The 19,968-nt window shown below is 36.6% G+C and overlaps 1 protein-coding gene across 1 annotated transcript in view; it reads right to left on the bottom strand.

Moving 5' to 3' along the window:
- LOC150076512 (uncharacterized) overlaps positions 1-19,968 on the bottom strand; it is a 188,149-nt gene that overhangs the window by 38,723 nt on the left and 129,458 nt on the right. The gene's annotated exons all lie outside the window — the stretch shown is intronic.

The raw sequence follows: 19,968 nt of genomic DNA, 5'->3' as shown, positions 1-19,968 counted from the left end.
AATACCATGTGTAGTACACATACCTAAAATATCAGCACTGATTCATCACATATTAAGAATCTTCAAGTAAAGCAATCTTTAGGCGGCAGTGATCCTAGCCACATTGACATGAAATTTATTAAAAGAAATAACTACTGTCAAGGGTAAATGGAAGGAATTTAGTATTTCTAAAGCTGATTATAATGTGCTCAGGCATTTTTGAAACTCTTTTCAGTGAGACCAACTGATGCCGGAAAATGAATATTCCAAATGGGAAGTTTCATTGTGGAAGTTGATAGGTTGAATAAATTTAAGGAGGAACTGGACAGGCATTTGGAGGGAATGGTGTTAATTTTTTTTTTGACTGATGCTGCATAAGCTCATACACATGCTTTCTTGCATCACATGCCACTACTACTACTAATAAAAAGGCCACTAAGTAATACTAATTTTTTCAAGATTAGATCAAATGATGTCAGATGAACTAATGAGTTTGTTGTAGAGATGAGAAAGGTGTGGTAAAAACTGTGGTAAAAAAATACATAATCTGACAATAAGTACAAACTAGTGAGTAATGAAGTTATTAAGGAAATTAAGGAGGCTAAAGCAGATTATCAGAAGTCTTTCTCTAATAATACAAAGAAAGGCATCACAGAAATCTTTGGTATATTAACAATTGAAAGAAAGGGATGAATCACAATTGTCCACAGGATATGAATGGTATAACTGTTGATGTACAGATTGCTGAAAATATAAATAAATATTTTGCATTTACATGAATGATTTTTTAGAGATGAGATTAGGAGAACTCTATCTAATACTGATTGGAAATCACACGATTTTATAAATAAATGCAGGGTATTGCACAGGGGCAATACCTTCTATCTAACTACCAACTGGTGTTATGGAAGTGGGTAATTTGAGTAAATTTAAGGAAGAATTAGAAAATTCGTTATCAGGGACGGCCAGATAAGGTACTTCTTGATCTCTCTCTCTCTCTCTCTCTCTCTCTCTCTTTCTTCCTCTCCCCTTCTTCTTCTTCTTCAACTTCCTTCCTTGCATCCTTTGCCACTATTAATAACAGAAAGGTGAAAGAGAAATTGGTGCATCTAAAAGTGAATGTGCTGGGCTTTTAGTATCTATCGAATTATATTAAAAGAAGCTGCAAAAGAGGTAGTCAAACTTTCAGTCAGCATAATGAAAGCACCCCCTCTAGTTCCATAAGTACCAACAGATTTCAGATGTGTAAATGTATCTCCTATTCACAAGGGTGGTTCAAAGGTGAAGTGGGTAATGCAGTTAGCATTAGCATTAGTAGAGGCATATGATGCAAGAAAGCAAGCTTATTCAGCATCAGCCAAAAAAAAAAAAAAAAAACCCACTCCCATTTCACCCCTCCGTTCGTTCGAAATACCTGTCCAGTCGAGCTTTAAATTTGTTTAGGCTATCAACTTCAACAACAAGTGATGGAAGTCGGTTCCACCAACCAACCACCCGCTGGCCAAAGGCAAATTTCCGCACATCTATCCGACATCCGTCCTTCCTCAATTTGAATTTATGCCCTCTGAGGTGATTATTCTGAGCAAGATGAAGAATCCCATTGGCATTGAGCATGCTCAAACCATTCAAAGCCTTATACACCTCTATCAGATCACCTCGCCGGTGCCTAGTCTCCAGACTGTAATTTGCAAAACTTAAGCCTTTCTTCGTAAGAGCAACCCTTTGTTCCATTTACTAATCTTGTTGCCCTTCTCTGTACCCGTTCCAGCAGCTCTACATCCTTCTTGAAATGAGGCCTCCAGACCTGTATACAGTACTCAAGATGTGGCCTAACCATTGCCTTATACAAGGGAATAATCACCTCCTTATCCCAGCTAGAAAAATTCCTGTATATCATTGACAAGACACCATGAGCTACTCTTGCAGCTCGTCTGCACTGCTCAGAGAACTTCATATCTGCCTGCACAATTACCCCCAGGTCCTTTTCATTCTCCACCACTGTCAGTGTAGTACCGCAGAGTTGATACGTTGCTCTGGGGTTACTGTATCCCATACGTAGTACTTTACATTTGTCAATGTTAAACTTCATTTGCCACCTCTCAGCCCATCTGTTCAACCTTTCCAGATCCTGTTGCAGCAGCATAGCGTCAGTAGTGTCCTTAACGACCCTGCCAACCTTTGTATCATCTGCAAACTTGGACATTAAACTTGATATCCCATCATCAATATCATTCATAAACACAGAAAACAACAACGGACCTAACACTGAACCTTGAGGAACTACACTAATAACATTAGTCCACGTTGAGCAGTGTCCATTGATTAACACTCTCTGTCTTCTGCCACTCAACCATCCCCTTATCCATAACAGCAATTTGCCTCCAATGCCACACTGCTCCAATTTGTGCAGCAGTCTTCCATGTGCAACAGTATCGAAAGCCTTTCTAAGATCCAAATATATAATATCAAAGTTATTCCCTGCATCCAGTTCTTTTGTGACTACATCATAGTATCCAATCAAATTGGTCAGGCAAGACCTGCCCTTAACAAAACCATGCTGCGTCTGAGCTATAACGGAATTCTTGTCTAGATGATCCTGCAGTGCTTCTTTAACCAGTGCCTCCATTAATTTACCTGGAACAGAAGTTAAACTAACAGGTCTATAATTACTTGTGTCAGCCTTTGATCCTCCTTTGTGAATTGGGGTTACATTTGCACATCTCCAGTCTATGGGTACCTCCCCTGAGTCCAAAGAAGCTCTCATAATTATGGCTAGGGGTTTGCATACTTCCTTTGCTGCCTCCTTTAATATAACTGGATAGATCCCATCTACCCCAGGTGCCTTTTTTATGTTTATCCTCAACAATCTCTCCTCCACTTTCCTCTCAGTTATTACAAAATCATCCAGCTCACTGCCAATGTGTACTTTACCTACATCATTCTCCTTCCTGAATAACTCCTCATGCGTGAATGTAGATGCAAAATACTCGTTTAGATTGTTAGCCACCTGAGCAGGATCCTCAACTGTTGAACCATCAATATCCAGTGGACCAATCTGATTCATCCCTTTCCTTCTCAAGTTCAAGTATGTAAAGAACTCTTTTCTGTTTTTCTTTGCATCCTTTGCCAATAATTTTTCGTAGTCTGCCTTTGCCTGCCTAATCTCCTTTGTGACTTGGTTACAGACCAACTTATATCTATCATAGGCTTCCATGTCACCCATTAATTTGTATGTATCCCATGCATTTTTCTTCTCTGCCACATGTCTCATTAGTTCATCTGACAACCATTTAGGCCTAAACCTTGAACAATATTTCTTAGTTGGTATGTAAAGCCTGGTAGCCTCCAAGATTAGTTCCTTGAATGCTTCCCATTTTGAGTTTGCTGTTGGTAACATCATCAGTTGGTCCCACTGCACAGAATTTAAATACTGTCTCAGACCATCATAGTCTCCTTTACGAAAACAAAAACCCTTCCCTTTACCTCTGATGGTAGTTATCTCCTTGAGTAAATCCCACTTCAACACACTGTGATCACTGCCACCTAGTGGTTCATTTATCTGCAGGTTCTTAATGCATGAAGAATCACTACTGATAATCAGATCAAGAGTATTGCTCCCTCTTGTTGCCTCACGAACATGCTGATGTAGAAAACAATCATCGAATAAATCCACAAAAGCCTTGCTAGTGTGCGAGTGACCAACCCACAAATTCCAGTCAATATCTGGGAAATTAAAATCCCCCATTATAAGACTCTCTGATTTACTAGCCCACTCTATTTCCCTGTACAATATCTTATTATACTCATCAGAGTCATTAGGCCTATAACACACTCCTACTCTCAATTTTGATTTCCCTATGCTTATGTCACACCAAACTGACTCGACACTGCCCTGTCCATCGATGTCGACTGGCTTCACTTCCTTGGACTTTATGTGTTTCTTAATTAATAGCATAACCCCTCCTCCCCTCCTGTCCTGTCTATCCTTTCTATACACATTGTATTCCCCAAATTCCAGTTCCGCATTACTTATATCTGTGTGACACCACGTCTCTGATATCCCAACAATATCTGCCTTTGATGTTTTGAGCAATACCTCAAATTCATCAAATTTATTTACCAAACTCCTAGCATTGGTGTACACGCAGGTATACATGCACCTGTTTCTATTCTTAGCTACCCTAACACAACCCATGTGTTTACTTGTACCGCAATGACTACCAGCAGTCTCTGAAATATCCTGTATCTTGTTTTTCAGACTTCTGCTCATTTCAATAGAAGCAGTGCAAGAATCACTTCCACCTCTGCCAGTGGCTACTGTTAATCTATTAGTCCTTGTATCCCCCCCAACTAGCAGTTTTCCAACCCACCTAACACTGCCTCGACAGCATCAGCAAAAATTCTTGCACCCTTTCTATTTAAGTGTATCCCATCCCTGTAGAAGCAATCTCTCCTGTTAACAAGTAAAACTTCTTAACAGTTAAAGAAGTAATGCAAAATCATCTTGATAGAAGTGGGGCCATAAGGCAATCACAGCATAGATTTTTTTAAAGAGAAATCTTGCCACACCAATCTGATCAGCCACTGTGAGATCGTTGTTCTGAATAAGATTTCAGTATAGCCGTTGATACTGTACATGTATGATTGTTGTGTAAACTGAAGTAATGTGCCATTACGTGTAAGTTAATATAGGGACAGTCAGGTGGTAGAATCAAAGAGTACTTATAAATGGACATTGCCCTTCATGGACTAATGTGATAAGTGGGGTTTCACAGGGGTCAGTGTTGAGACTTAACTGTTTTTGATATTTGATAATGATATAGATGTAATATTTTAATATTTACTAATGATATAGATGTAATGTTTTAATATTTACTAATGATATAGATATTACAAGTTTAATGTCTGTTTGCTGGTGATATAAAGGTGGGCACATTGATTAATGATAGTAATCAGAGTATACTACTTCAAGAGGATATAGATAAACTAAGCAGATGGGTTGTGGCTTACCAGCGATCCCAGAATGACATACTGTCTGATGATACTAAACTCAAGGTAGTGGAGTGTGAAAAAAGAATCTGGGGGTAATTATACAGTCCGAAATGAAATTCTATGAGATTTACAAACAAGCTGTCAGAGCAGCCCATGGAGTTCTGTCAATGATAAACAGAAACTTTGTTAACAGGAACAAAGAGATAATTATCCCATTGTATAAGGTAATGGTTAGGCTACATCTAGAATACTGCATACAGTTTGGAAACATAATATTAGGAAGGTTTGCTGGAAAGGGTGCAGAGAAGAGCAACAAGATTAGCTATGATATTCTTTCTTATCAAGACTGAGATTTTATAAATTGCAGTCTCTAGAAACTAGGTCAAGATAAACTAAATGCTGATGGCATCTTTATTCATGAGAATGAATAAAGATGCCAGGAGAATTTAGTTTATTGCCTCGTATGATTAAACATACGAGGGCATATAATTAAATTCAAAATGGATGGTTGCAAAACAGATGTGCAGAAATTCACATTCAGCCAAAGTAAAGAACTGTTGGAAATAAGCTTCTCCCTAATGTTGTGGAGGTGGGTAGTTTAAATAAAAGGGAATGCCCCCACCCAATGGTGCTGTATAAGCCTTCTGACTTGCACATTGTTACCAATACTAGCATTAATTGCTAATATAAAAAAATCACATGCCAATGTTGAGGATGATACATGTGTCTGTCTGTCTTTGACAGACATGTGGCTTAAAGCCCAAAATTATCAACTTTCTATGAAGTGATGATGACAGGTATTATTCAATGCATGCTCTGAATATGAGATATGGTAATACTGCACTACATTCTGGGCAATGATTTATAATTTTGAAAACATTTATCGATTAAATACACAGCTGTACATTAAGGTACTTACTTCAGTCCCTTCATCAGTAGCTTCAGGAATAGCATTCTATTAAATTAATATTCTAAAAGATCAAAAATGCATAATGCTGTTTAACCAAATATCACCATGTTTACTTCACATTAAAACTGGTTAGCATTTCTTATTAGTAAGGCATTGATTGTTTTTTTTTTTTTTAAATCTGTGGACACCTCTGAATCATTAAAAATTTTGATTATGCCAAATTACATTTTGAGATTTATATTTTTAAACATTTTCAAAAACTAGTCCAGTGAACAAATACTACCACTGAACAAACAGAAATGCCTAAAATTCCACATGTGGCTGAATATTTCCACTTAATATATTGTTTAAGCAAACAGTTATAAATGTTCCTGGCTTAACTACAAAATTTATAGATGGAATTGTAGCATGCCAAATGGTGGTCTTATCAATAAAAATGTGAATTAAGTGAGGTACATCAGTAACATACAGTAGGCATATTTGACTTTAATGGCACATTAAATCAAAGCACCATAAAAAAAATTAAACTAACCAACACTGGCTGGTTGGTTGGTTTTAATATATGTCAACTTATAAGAACAAAATTATAAAAGTATGAATTTAAATCTTTATGTACAGATTAATACAGTGTAGAAGTTTAAAAATTTAAGACATATCTCTGTCATCCAAAATTTGGTTGAGTTTAAACTGTTCAGCCAGATTATTAAAAGCAGTAAAACATAAAACGTGTGTATCCCTAAACAAAGGACATTCAATAAAAACATGATAAATGGTTAAAACAGTTACATAATTCTCACACATAGGTAGGTCATATGCCCTCAGCAAAAAAAGAGGGTGTCAAATGACTGTAACCTATGCAGAGCTGAGCAAGAACAATTTCCTCTCTCAGTAGACTGGACTGTCATCGTTATCTTTAATGTGATCAATGGCTATTTCAATTGCATGCAACTCTGTTGTATATATGCTAGCTTACTGTGGAATCTTGTTGGATACTGTTTTTTATGGAAGAACAACAGGTGGTTCTGACTTTGGGCCATATATGCAGACTGGCAGGAAGCTGGAATACAAAGCACAATGTGATGCAAAAGGCTGCTGATAGACAGCTGGTGGCATGTTTTCCTTCTTAAAGATCTTCAAAGAGAGGTCACACGTTAGAAAATGGGCATGTCAGGGTGGAAGGAATTGCCTTGATGATGGGGCAACATTGCCTAATATTGGTCCACTGGAAACTTATAAGATAACCACTGAAGCAGTCATCAAATTCTTACCTGAAATTCTGTAAAATTCAGCAAACAGCATACAAAGTGTTAGTTTCAATAAATAAATAGAAAGTTATAATTATATGAATAGTAACATAAATTCATATATAAACAAATAACATATATACGATGTGGAGCTCCTGTAATAAGTACAGAGAAGGGCAACGAGATTAGTGAGGAGAACAACAGGGTGCCCTAATTTCGCAGCCTCTTCTCAGCATGAAAGCTCTTACCAAGAAAGGCATCAGTGTGCAAATTGCAGCATCTAGAGACTAGGCACCTGCGAGGTAATCTGACTGAGGGATTTTAAGACTTTGAATGGATTGAGCAAGCTCAATGCTGATGAGATATTTCCTCTTGCTCAGATCACACACATGATGGGGCACAAATTCAAATTAAGAAGGGTTGCAGAATAGATGTGCAGGAGCTTTGCCTTTAGTGAGTGGTTGGTTGATTGCTGTAACAAACTTCCATCTGTTGTGGAAGTTAATAGCTTAAATAAATTTGAGGAAGAACTAGACAAACTATTGGAGGGAATGAATAGGTGAAATGGGAGGTGTCATGGGTTTTTTTGCTGATGTTGTATAAGCTTGCTTTCTTGCATCATTTGCCACCGCTTATGCTAATGCTAACATATACAATGTTAATAGTATGAAACTTGTAACATATGTCAATAACCTCATTCACAAATTAAAAAATTAAGATAAATTTACTTTTATAATAATAATAAATACTAGTTACATACTAAGACAGAGCACAATGAAGTTGCTATGTAGTGATAATTGCATTTGGTTGTTGCCCTTTTAATTTTATTTTATCTTGCTTTTTCACATTATAGGTAGTTCTCGACTTTACGAGTTAATTCATTCCTAGCGCGTGCTCGAAAAGCGAAAACTCGTAAAGCAGGAATTTATTTTCTATAGACATAAGGTTAAAAACAGGGGTTACGTTCTCGAAATTAGTTAGCTAATTAGTTTATGTTTAAACAATGATTGATTTATCCAAAGAAATGAAAACATAGCCTGTAAAATCAAGCAAATTATAATAACAGAGAAATTATTTACGACTTACAAATGTCAAAGAATGTTTATTCTTCATCATCATCAACTAAATGCACACTCACTATTGGCTCGGCACTCGTTGGTTTGTTGCACAAGGAATTGTCTTCTTCAGAAATGCTTCAAAAGGTGTTTGTTTCCAAGATAATCTTCTCTTTTAATTATAAATTTCACAATTGCATGCATAAGCATTTTCGGTACACACAAATTGCAACTAACATGATTCGCATGGAGTAACAAGTTTACGAAGCTTAAAATAAAAGAAATGAAGAGAAGATTCTGAAAATTTATTTATGTTTTTTATATGATTGAATATTTCAGTAAAGGGGAAACCTTTCACCATAATAATGTAAAAAACCACACAATTCCAGCTATTGGTATTTTTGAAAATGCAAGAAGATCAAGTCTGCTACCCGTTTATAATTGCTTGCAGTAACAGAAAAGCCCAATAAACTGGAAAGTGCAAATTGTTTTTATTGTTTTATGGTCATGACCTCTAGAAATGTGCTTTAGAAAAATATCACAAAGGCGTTTAAAACTGATTCTTATAATGGGAACATATGATAGCGATGAACGTGTAGTGCACTTTAATGATTTGAATTGGTAACTAATACACTCATGACCTTTTATATGGCCTTAAGGTCATGCTCGGAACCTTAAAAATGACATTTTAGAGAGATAAACAGCTTAGTTATACAGCAAAAATTTCAACTTCTGAGATCTTGAAATGAATTACTAAAAAACAATGTGTTATTGGGTTCACATTGCGATATTTTAACGATACGATGGAGTCACTGGAACTGATTAATATCGTAAAGCAGGATACATTGTATTATACAGCTACGTACTCGAAATTAGCTAATTAGTTTATGTTTAAACAATGACTGATTTATCCAAAGAAATGAAAACATAGCCTGTAAAATCAAGCACACACAATTGGAATGCGGTATTTATGAATGTTTAACATTCATTTTTTGCAATTAATGTTCATCTTTTCGATTTTGTTGATACTTGATACTTGGGGGGAAAAAACTCGTAAACCTGGGAACTCGTAAAGCAAGAACTGTGTGTATTATGTTTCATACATTTATTTTTTTTGTTCTCTTGCAGTTTGTGTCAGCAGCTGAATTTTTTCACAGCATCATTATTCAATATGTTCTACTAACATGCAATATTACAGGTGTTTCGATATAACTTCACTCTTGTAGTTATATAGAAAACTCACTTACATATGAATCACCAAACTATGAAGGCTGTTCAATAAAGAATGATCATAATATTTCATGAACAATCGTATTTCTTGCTATTTCTACTGAGCTGCAGAATTTAAGACCAAACCAAGGTGCATCACATAGCAATTGTGCAGTTGACATGTGACCATGGCAGCCTCCGTAGCCAGGTGGGAAGGAGCAGCAGTGCATAGCACACGCTTCTTGATTAGACCGGGGTTCGAGCCCGTCACCACCAAATACGGAGGATGTGGAAAGGTCAGGGAATGAACACCGCATATCCCGGAGCAATATGGTTGCTAATGCTCCTAAAAACCAAATAACAAACAAACAAACAAACCATGGCAGCCGATCAAGTTGATCATTTGTGCCTGTTGTTTTGCCTATTTAAAAATGGATGTGACCATGAACAGTATGCTGCTGTCATTTTGTATTGGTCTCAAGAAAAAATTAACTGAAGTGTATGATGTTGTTCATGCAAATCAGAAACAACAGTGGTCCAAGAACTGATCCTTGGGAGACCCCACCTCTGACTTAACACCAATCTGAAGAATATCCATTAATCACAACCCTCGGCCTTCTGCCAACCAGCAATCCATCTTAGAATTTTTTTAGTAACTCCAACACCTTCCTGCTTATACCTGTCTTGACAGATGAGTCAAATGCTTTGCTAAAATTCAAACAAACTATGCTGAAATTGTTCCCTACATCCAGCTAATGAGTAACTGTAAAAATACAGTTTACTAGATTACTTAAACATGATTTTCCCTTAACAAAACAATGCTGTGTGTTATTCAGACATATCCATCTAAATATCCTTGGATTGCACTCTTAATCATTGTTTCTGAGATTTTCCCTAATAGTAAAGTCAGATCATTGCTTCTAAGATTTTCCCTACCAGTGAAGTCAGACTAACTGGTCTATAGTTATTGATTTCACCCTTAGAATTACCTTTATGTATTGGTGATATGTTGACACTTCTCCAACCCAAAGAAATCTCTCCAGAATCCAAAGATGCTCTCTTAATTAACTTCAATGGTTCAATACACTCACAGGTGACCTCCCTTAAAATTATTGGGTATATGCAATCACCTCCAGGAGTTTTACTTGCCTATATGCTCAAAAGTTTTTCTAATAAATAGTCATCTGCAATTTCGAAATCACTAATTTCATAGCCTTTTTTCAGCATGAAGGGTCTTTCTTCTTTAGCAAAGAGAGATGCAAAGCATCTGTTCAATTCATCTGTAATATCAGCTGGGTTGTTTAAGACTTTCCCCACAACCAGTGCACAAGGGTCCAATCTGATTTGCTTTTTAATTTGCTGTATCACATACATGAAAAATCCCATGTCCCATTCTTTGCTCTCTCTAACCTTATCTGTGGTACAATTATAAATCAACTTGTAGCAGTTGTAGGCTTCAGTATTTTTCACCCGCTCTGTAACTATCCCATGCTGTCTTTTTCGGCTCTATTTGACTGGAAGCTCGCATTCATCCATTTTGGTATCCACCTCCTGCAATATTTTCTTAATATTATGTATGCATTCATGGCTTCTGTGATTTTTGCTTTAAAGGTATTCCATAATTCAAGTGTATTTGTGCTCACTCTGCAATCTGTTCACAGATACCATATAGCACTTTAAACTGTCAAATCCCCTCTTCTGCAATTAAAACCCATGCCTTTACCTTTAGCTACTTACACTTGAGCAACAGCAAGTTTGCATAGAGGTTTGTCAGGAGCTGCAGTGGATGGTTATGAAGGCAGTGAGTTCTGCACAAGGTGAGAGGATGAAACCCAGACATCATTTCAACGCAGAGTGTAAGCAACAAAGCACTGTCTGGAAATCTGTCATTGCCAACACCAAAAAAAAAAAAAAAAAAAAGTTGTGGCATCTGCAGGAAAAGTTATGGTCATCTTTTTGACATTCAAGGAATGGTTTACAAGCATGATGTGCCACATTATATGGCTGTCGTGGGACCTTAACACAGGACTATACTGCACACTTTGCAGGATCATTCGTTGCAAATGACCACAGCCAACAATGCAAGACTTCACGCTGCTCCTATTGTCATTGAGGACTTAGCCAGCATTAATGTCAAATGTGTTCCTCATCTGCCCTACAACCCCTGACCTTGCACCCTGTGATTTTTTTTATTTCAAAAGTCAGAGGAGGAGGTTAAGACATCAGAGGCAATTCTCAAAAGCTTAAAAAATATGGCTTCCACCATGTTTTTGAAGAATGGCAGAAACATTGGAGTAAGTGTATTTCATTAAAGGGAGACTACTTTGAAAAGCACCATCAAAATACAGTTGCTTAATAAGAGTAAAAGTGTTGTGGAAAAAAAATTATGATCATTCTTTATTGAACAGCCCTCGTATTACACTTCGTCAAGATGTTGTCCCCAATAGTGATGCTCGCAGCATAAAAAAAATGTCTACAATTGAATAGCCAATTTAAGTGACATTGCACTTGAATTTGTAACCATCTTCAATTTCTACCATCTCAAGTTCTCTTTTATTGGTCCAAACATGTGATAATCTTCTTCTTCTCCTCTGTGTGCCATCTACTAACAGAGGTCGGTGACCACCACGGCAAACGTCTCTCTGTCTCTAGCCATGGAATTGTGTTTTTGTTGTTCCTCATCAGGTGTCTAAGATACACTGTTTTTCTTTTCTTTATGTCCTTCAGCAATTCATGGATTATTCCTATTCTCTGCTCTAAATCATTGGTCACTCTTGCTGTCCATGGATACTTTAACATCCTTCTGTACATCCACATTTCAAATGCTTCTAGTTTTTCCAAGGTATTAGTTTTCAGTGTCCATGTCTCGGCACCATACAACAAAACTGATCAAACATAACATCTCATCATTCGGATTCTAAGGTGGAGATCCAGGTTTCCATTGCATAATGCAGGTCTCATTTTAAGAAAATACTGCCTGGCCATTTCGATCCTTGCTTTTATTTCCATATCTGGTTTGTTTTTGTCATTGATCCAACAGCCTAGATATCTGATTTTGTCAACTCTCTCTATCAGCTTTCCGTTTAACATGAGGGGAGGTGTTGGCATTGCCCCATTAAGGACCATGAGCTTAGTCTTTTGATATTAATTCTGAGGCCCATTCTTTCACCTTCTTCACTCACAATTGAGAAGTATCTGCAAGTCCTGCATATCAGTTGTACAAAGTAGTGTCATCTGCAAAGTGAAGGCTGTTAATTACTCTACCATTGACAGATATTCCTTCATTTCTTCCATCTAATGCTCTCTTGAAGATGATGTCCAAGTAAATGTTAAACAGGAGGGGGAGGAAGTACACATCCTTGCCTCACTCCACATTCAGTGTTGACATTTTCTGTTTTTCTGCCATCAACTACAACAGATGCCATTTGGTCAGAATACCGAATAATCAAACACCTCTACAGGTATTTGATTATTCAGTCCTTTACATTAAGGCTGAACTCCTTAAGGATCTTGATGAGCTTGGTGTGTTGGACTTGATCAAACTGATGCCTTTGATCTCTCTCTCTCTCTCTCTCTCGATCAAAGGCATTAATCAGTCATTCTCTGCACCTTTGCATCACGACTTGGGCACAAAATAGTGCTTCTCTTGTACCCAGTCCTGCTCTAAATCCAAACTGTGCATCATCCATCGAATCCTCACAATTCCTTAAAATTCGATTTTCAATTATTTTTAGGACCACTTTGAGGACTTGGCTCATCGAGCTGATTAGTCTGAAGTCTCCACAAGTGCTGGTGTTTAGTTTTTTTGGGAAGAGTGATGAATGTTGATGTCGCTCAATCCTGAGGGATGTTGCCCACATCATGAATTCTGTTAAATAATTCAACAAGAATGTCAGTGTTTTTGTAGTCGAGCAATTTGACTATTTCCGCTGTGATTTCATCAGGTCCTTTGGCTTTTCCCTTCTTCGTTGATTTAATCACCCTCTCCACCTCAGATCTAAGTATGGATGGCCCTACCACTGCATTGTTGTTGTCATCTAACTCGTGTTCACTGTCAGCAAAGAGGTCTTATATGTATTTAGTCCACATATCCAGTTTTTCCTAATTCTTCCAGGATAATCTCACCTTTGTCATTTCGGATTGAAGTTGGTTGTTTCCTTCTATTAATTCCTGAAATCTCTTTAATTTTCTGTGAAGATTGAAATCATCATGTTTTTCTTGCAGAGCTTCTATTTCTCTGCATTTTTCTGTGATCCAGCTCTATTTAGCTCCTTTAATTTACCATAGTGCATTACAGTTCTTAAATGCACTGCACTTCTCCACGAGTGTCAAAATTCCATCTGTCATCCAGTCGTTCTTTAGACATTTTTCATAACCTAGAACTTCTGAACTCGCTTCAGTGAGAACAGATTTAAAACTCTTCCAAAGATTTTTTAACTTCTCTAAGTCAACTTTCTTCATTGGTTGCTTTCTCCTAGTAGCCTTCAATCTCAGCTCGATCTTGGTTACATGGATTGTGTGGAAGTGATAATCATTGAAGACCAAATTTGGAGTGTAAGGACAGTGATGCACAATTTTTCAGCCAAAGGTTGCCAATGCTGTGGTCAAATTTACTATACGTAGATATGTTCTCATGCAGTAGAATGATTATCTTTGACAATCTCCTAGGCTTTTTTTTCTTGCACACAGTTATATGCACAGCTGAACCCACCTGGCTTTGTTATAATATCAACGTTTGTCATTCCTAACATGAATTACTCTTACCATAAACATACCTATTTTTTAGATAAAGTTTAAACATTGCATCGTATGATATTGTAATATTTGATTATGTGCATGATGTCGCAAGTCACTGCATCAATTCATACTTTATCAATAAACAAAACATATACTGAGAGATGTTCAATATGTTATCTACCTTGCCTATAAATATGCTTGATTTATAAAAAAACTGTAGTTTTATCACACATGCCTGTATCTTATTCAGCACAGATCCAAACTCAATATAGGTTTAAAGCAGAAAACACCAAAGGAAATCATGAATGATACAAAATTGGAGCACCAGGTCATTATAAAATTTGGCAAAAGGGATGAACTCAATAAAACTATACACGAGGGGTGATCATTTAATTCGTGGACTAGTGCAAGATTTTATATTTACTGTATTAACTTTCTATAACTGCTGCTAGAGGTGCTCTCCCTGATTGAGCACACACACACACAAAGTCTGCTACTGAGCAGACTGTGTGTGTGCATGCCATTACTTGTCAAGCTAGTGCTGGGTGGAGTTTTTTTTAGCCGCGTGTCACTGATGACTATTTTGAAGCAAGTATCATATTGGACATACAGATTGAACAGTGATATGCGATTTGTTATTGTGTCAGACGGGGCTTAAATGCATAGGATAGTTAAAGAGACGAATGAAGCATATGGTAAGGAGTGTCTTGGTAGGGTGGCCATATTTAAATGGCACAAGCGATTCAGTGAAGGACGTGATTCTGTTGCAGATGACCCAAGACCTGGTCAGCCTTCCTCTCAACAACAACTGAGCAAATCACAAAAGCCCAGGAAATCTTGGATGAAGAGGGGAATTATAATTTGTGAATTAGCTGTTAGAGTGTCCATTTCACATGGTTTACTCACAATATTGTGAAAGATCACCTGAAAATATCACAAATCTGTGCCCACTGGATTCCGCACGATATGACTCCAGAAAAAAAAACAGTAAAGAGTAAAACTGTGCAAAGAAATGGTTGATTATTTTGAAATACAGGGTCAAAACTTCTTAAATTGAAGTGTGACTTGTGATGAAACAACTTGGATTTTTCACTATGATCCAGAGATAAAACAACAGTCGAGTGAGTGGAGGCATTCTGATTCAACAAGACCTAAGAAATTGAGCTTCTCGTTCAGCTGACAAATATATGGTTTTTTGACATAAAAGGCATTCTTGTTACACATTTTGTGCCTCGTGGAACAACTATGAATAAGGAAGCATACTCTGAGGTCTCAGAGCCAAACTTTGCTGTGCCATTTGTGAGAAATGTCAAGAACTTTCCAGTGTGAAGTGGTTTTTTCCATCAAGCGAATGCCAGGCCCTATACAGCTAATATTGTACAGCCAGTGATCACTGTCATAGGTGCAGAGGTTCTGCCACATCCCCCTATTCACTGGACTTGAAGAAAGCTCTGAAAGACAAGCGTTCCGGAGCCAAAAACGATGCTTGCAGAGCGACAATGGAAGCACATCACAGTCTTTCAAAAAATTGCTTGCAAAGAGCATTCAATGCAAGGGTGCAATGGTGGTAAAAGTTTGTAACGCTCAAGGGAGAGTATTTCAAGAAGGAGAAATTCATAGAGGATTCAGATGATGATAAGTAAGATAAGATCTTGCACAAGTCCATGAATTAAATGATCACCCCTCATATAATGCTGCCACCTTCTAGATACCAGATAAAATTTTGGCTAAATAGTTTAAATGGGATTGAGAATCTACATATGACCCCACTTGGGAACTGATAACTCCAGAAATATTCCAGAAAAATTGAGGACCTTGTTATTTAGAACGGACATATTTAAGTGTCGATAAATGCAAGAAAAAGTAATATTTGGGTACTAGCCTTTCATGAGTACGTGTCAAAGGTCAATCTTTGATAGGTGCCAAAAACGTTCACAACATTTCAAAAACAGTGCAGGGTTAAAATTTGTAAAAAAAATTTACACACGACACAAGATACATGCAGGTACCCTGACTTTACAAAACCCATCATGGCACACTAAGCCAGAAGTTAAAATCCATGAGGGGTTCTTTCCAAAATTGAACTGTTTTTAAAATGCGAATTCAACACCGGGATCAAGAAACAAAACAAGAGTTCATGAAATGGAAACACACATAGGGTCACTACCACCTAAAAAGTTCAGGACTCAACCTTCCAATGGGAAGATCATGACTAGCACCTTTTGGGACATGGAAGGAATTCTTTCGATACACTAAGAGGCCATAAAGGAAAAGAGAAGAGGGAAGTTGACATGAGGTGTCCTACTTCTTCATGATAATGCATCTGCACACAACTCCATAAAGCAACTACAACTTTGAGTGATTATTTTGTCTAAGAAATCTAATGAAACACCTGCACAGGCATTGATATTCAAGGACAACAATCTCAAGGAAGCTATAAATGACTTTTACAAAGACCAAAATAAATACTTCCTATTTTCAGGTATTTCCTCTTTGCTCTTAAAATGGAGAATGTGTATTGAACTCAAGGGGATATATATATTGAGAAAAAAACGGAATAATCCAAGGTATGTAGTTTCAAATGTTGTTAGACTATGCTGTTTTCTTTATTACTAATAACACAAACAATATATATATAAGATATAATATAGACATATCAGTTATATTCTAGTATCAGTTAAATTTAGTTATATTCTAGTAGTAGTAATGACAAATGATGCAAGAATGCAAGTTTATATGGCATTAGCCAAAAAAAACCCACAAAGAATAAAAATTAAAGGGTGTGTACCCTGTACGTATGAAAGATGCTTTATGTGAAAACATTCTTGGGTTCAAAGAGGTTTGCAAAATCCATTTGTACAATAGTATGACATTTCTGCAGCAGCAGCAAGTTCGAGAGGCAACCAGAGAAGGTAATACTCTTGATCTGGTTATCAGCAGTGATGATTCAATATAAAAAATTTGCAGATAAAGGAACCACTAGGAGGCAGCGATTGCAGTGTACTGATGTGGAATTTACTTAAAGATATAATTACCGTAAAGGGAAGGGAAGGGCTTTTTCTCCCATAAAGGCGACTACACCGGTCTCAGACAGTTTTTAAATTCTGTACAGTGGGACAAACTGATGATGTTACCAACAGCAATTCTAAGTGGGAAGCTTTTATTAGTAGCTTTCCTAAAAACCTAGTAGCTTTCACGATTAGTTCAAGGAACTAATCGTGAAAGCTACTAGGTTTTTCATACTGATTAAGAAATACTGTTCAAAGTTTAGGCCTAAATGGATGTCAGATGAACTAATGAGACTCATGGTAGAGAAGAAAAATGCATGAGATGCATATAAATTTTCAGGTGACAAAGAAACCTATGGCAGATATAAGCTAGTCTGTAATCAAGTCACAAAGGAGGTTAGGCAAGCGAAGGTAGATTACGAGAAATCTTTGGCAAAGGATGCTAAGAAAAACAGCAAGGACTTCTTTACTTATATAAACTCTAAAAGTAAGGGGTTGAATCAGATTGGTTCACTTGATATTGAGGGTTGAACTATTGAGAGGTTGTCTTACACAATCACATAGATTGTGCAAGACAATCTGTCAGGTGATCCACCACTGTCTTTGTAACTACAGTCGGTCCTCGTATAACACGTGTTTACATTACACGAATTCGATCATACACGATTTATAAATAGGGGAACGTTATCTTATATAACACGAACCGAATTCGCTTATACACGATTCGCCTTTGTGTTTACAAGAAATGGCAGTCGAACGCGGAATCACCCCAACTGAACGCAACACGATAGGAATGAAGAAGATTCCGAAAATGTATTTATGTGTTTTATATCAGTGAAGGGGAAACACATTTCACCATAATAACGTAAAAACCAACACAATTCCAGCTATCGATATAATAGCAAATGCAATTAGATGGAGTTTACTACCAGTTTATAACAGATTCCATTAGCAGAAACGCAACTGGAAATTATTTTTATTGTTTTATGGTAGTAACCCCCAGAAATGTGCTTTAGTAAAATGTGAGGTGTTAATAGTGTATCTCGGCCTTTACGGTGTTGTTTATTCAGTTGCTACACGCGCACAGCTTTGTTTATGTGTATCAAGCGTGCCTCCTCGTTTTATAATTGTGCTTTATTCCCTAAAAATGAGTAAAATACTTAAAAGGTGTGAAAAGGAAGCGTTCTGGCTAAGATACTGCAGATTCAGAGAGGAAAAAAAAAAAAAAAAAGCAATATCGATAAACAGAGGCGGACTGGATCAAAAATTCTTAACCGGGAAAATTTATAGTGGCCTCATACTACGGTTTATGGCCAAAATCACACCGGCCTCCGGCCCACCGTGGTTTCCCCCGTAAGGCTTCTGTCCGCCTCTGTCGATAGAGAAAAAATATGAAATTGTGAAACGCTTTGAGCGAAATGAAAGGCCATGTGATATTGCACGTGCTATAGACCTAAATCAGGCAACGCCGAGAATTACAAAGAATGCAGAGAAAATAAAAACAACTTTCATAGCGGGAACAACTCAGTGTAATTAAAATCCATTAGATTAAGACACAAGAATTGGAAGAGATGGAACGGCTGTCATCTGTTTCGATAGAAAATCAAATAAAAAACAAGTTTGCTTACGATAGAAGCAAAAGCATTAGCAATATTTTATTACGACTATTTTATTTAATATAATAATTTTTTTACGAATAAAATACGTATTTTATTCGTAAAAAATACTTTTTTACTATTAAAAAATACTAAAAATACTTTATTATAATATTTTTATTACGTATTTTAATCGTTATAAAATACTTAAATTTTATAACGATTAAAATTACCCAATTATTTATTGTTTGGTAATGTTTTGGTTCCAAATGTGTGTTCAATCTTGGGTGGTCGGAACCTAACCCTACTTTTCCCATAGGGCCTGTTGTTTATATTGCACGATTTCGCATTGCACGAGGTTTTCTAGGAACGCAACTATCGTGCTATACGAGGACAGACTGTACTTGGCTTTTTGCTTGAAGAACAGCATAACACCAGAGAAGCTACGATGTTGTGTTTGTTGATAGTTTCCAGTTACTGATTTTCTGCTCCTGCATTGTTCAGGGTACATCTACAGCCTTACTGTATTGATTTATGGAAGGTTTATTATTGTTCACATGTAAAGACAGGAACACAATACCTTATATTCTCTCAAGATGGCTGCTACACTAGTGGAAGTAAGACATGTAGTTTCAAATGATGTGCACTGTGAAGCAGGCCAAATATGAAATAAAATAAACCTGAAAACAGAAGTAACTAATAGTATTGACTATATAATATATTTTTTAACAATATATAAATACATGATAAGTAAAAAAAAAAGGAGTCAGACAACCTGGAAGCATAAATGCCCAATCTCAAAGTGAAAAGAAATATATATACATGGGCATGTTTTTGAAACTTCATGGGCATAACAGTCTTTTAAACTGGAAAAAATGGAAGAGAAATATGTTTATTTTATGAATAAAAGTTTTTTTTTGCAATTTTCTTTTTCTTTTTTTTTGAAAAAAAAAATGGAGTAAAACACACAGTATCTTTTAAAATTTTTAATTTTTTATTAAAACTTAGTACTTAAACATAACTAAATGCACAAGACATAATACGTTAAGAGTAAGAGTTTAATATCTATATAATATCAGTGTAAATACACCATAGATAAATAACTCTTAAGGAACTATGATGGTAGTGTGGGAGGCATCATTTGCTTTGTATTTCATATTGTGCTTTTCCTTCACAATGAATTACCTTGAATAAGGTAATTCATTACCTTATTCAATGATGTGCACTACCTTGAATAAG

This window comes from Mastigoproctus giganteus, chromosome 13, assembly GCF_048544385.1.
Source record: "Mastigoproctus giganteus isolate SK-2022 chromosome 13, ASM4854438v1, whole genome shotgun sequence".
NCBI lineage: Eukaryota > Metazoa > Arthropoda > Arachnida > Uropygi > Thelyphonidae > Mastigoproctus > Mastigoproctus giganteus.
The sequence above is the reverse complement of the archived record's forward strand: the minus strand, read 5'-3'. Positions and strand labels throughout refer to the sequence as shown.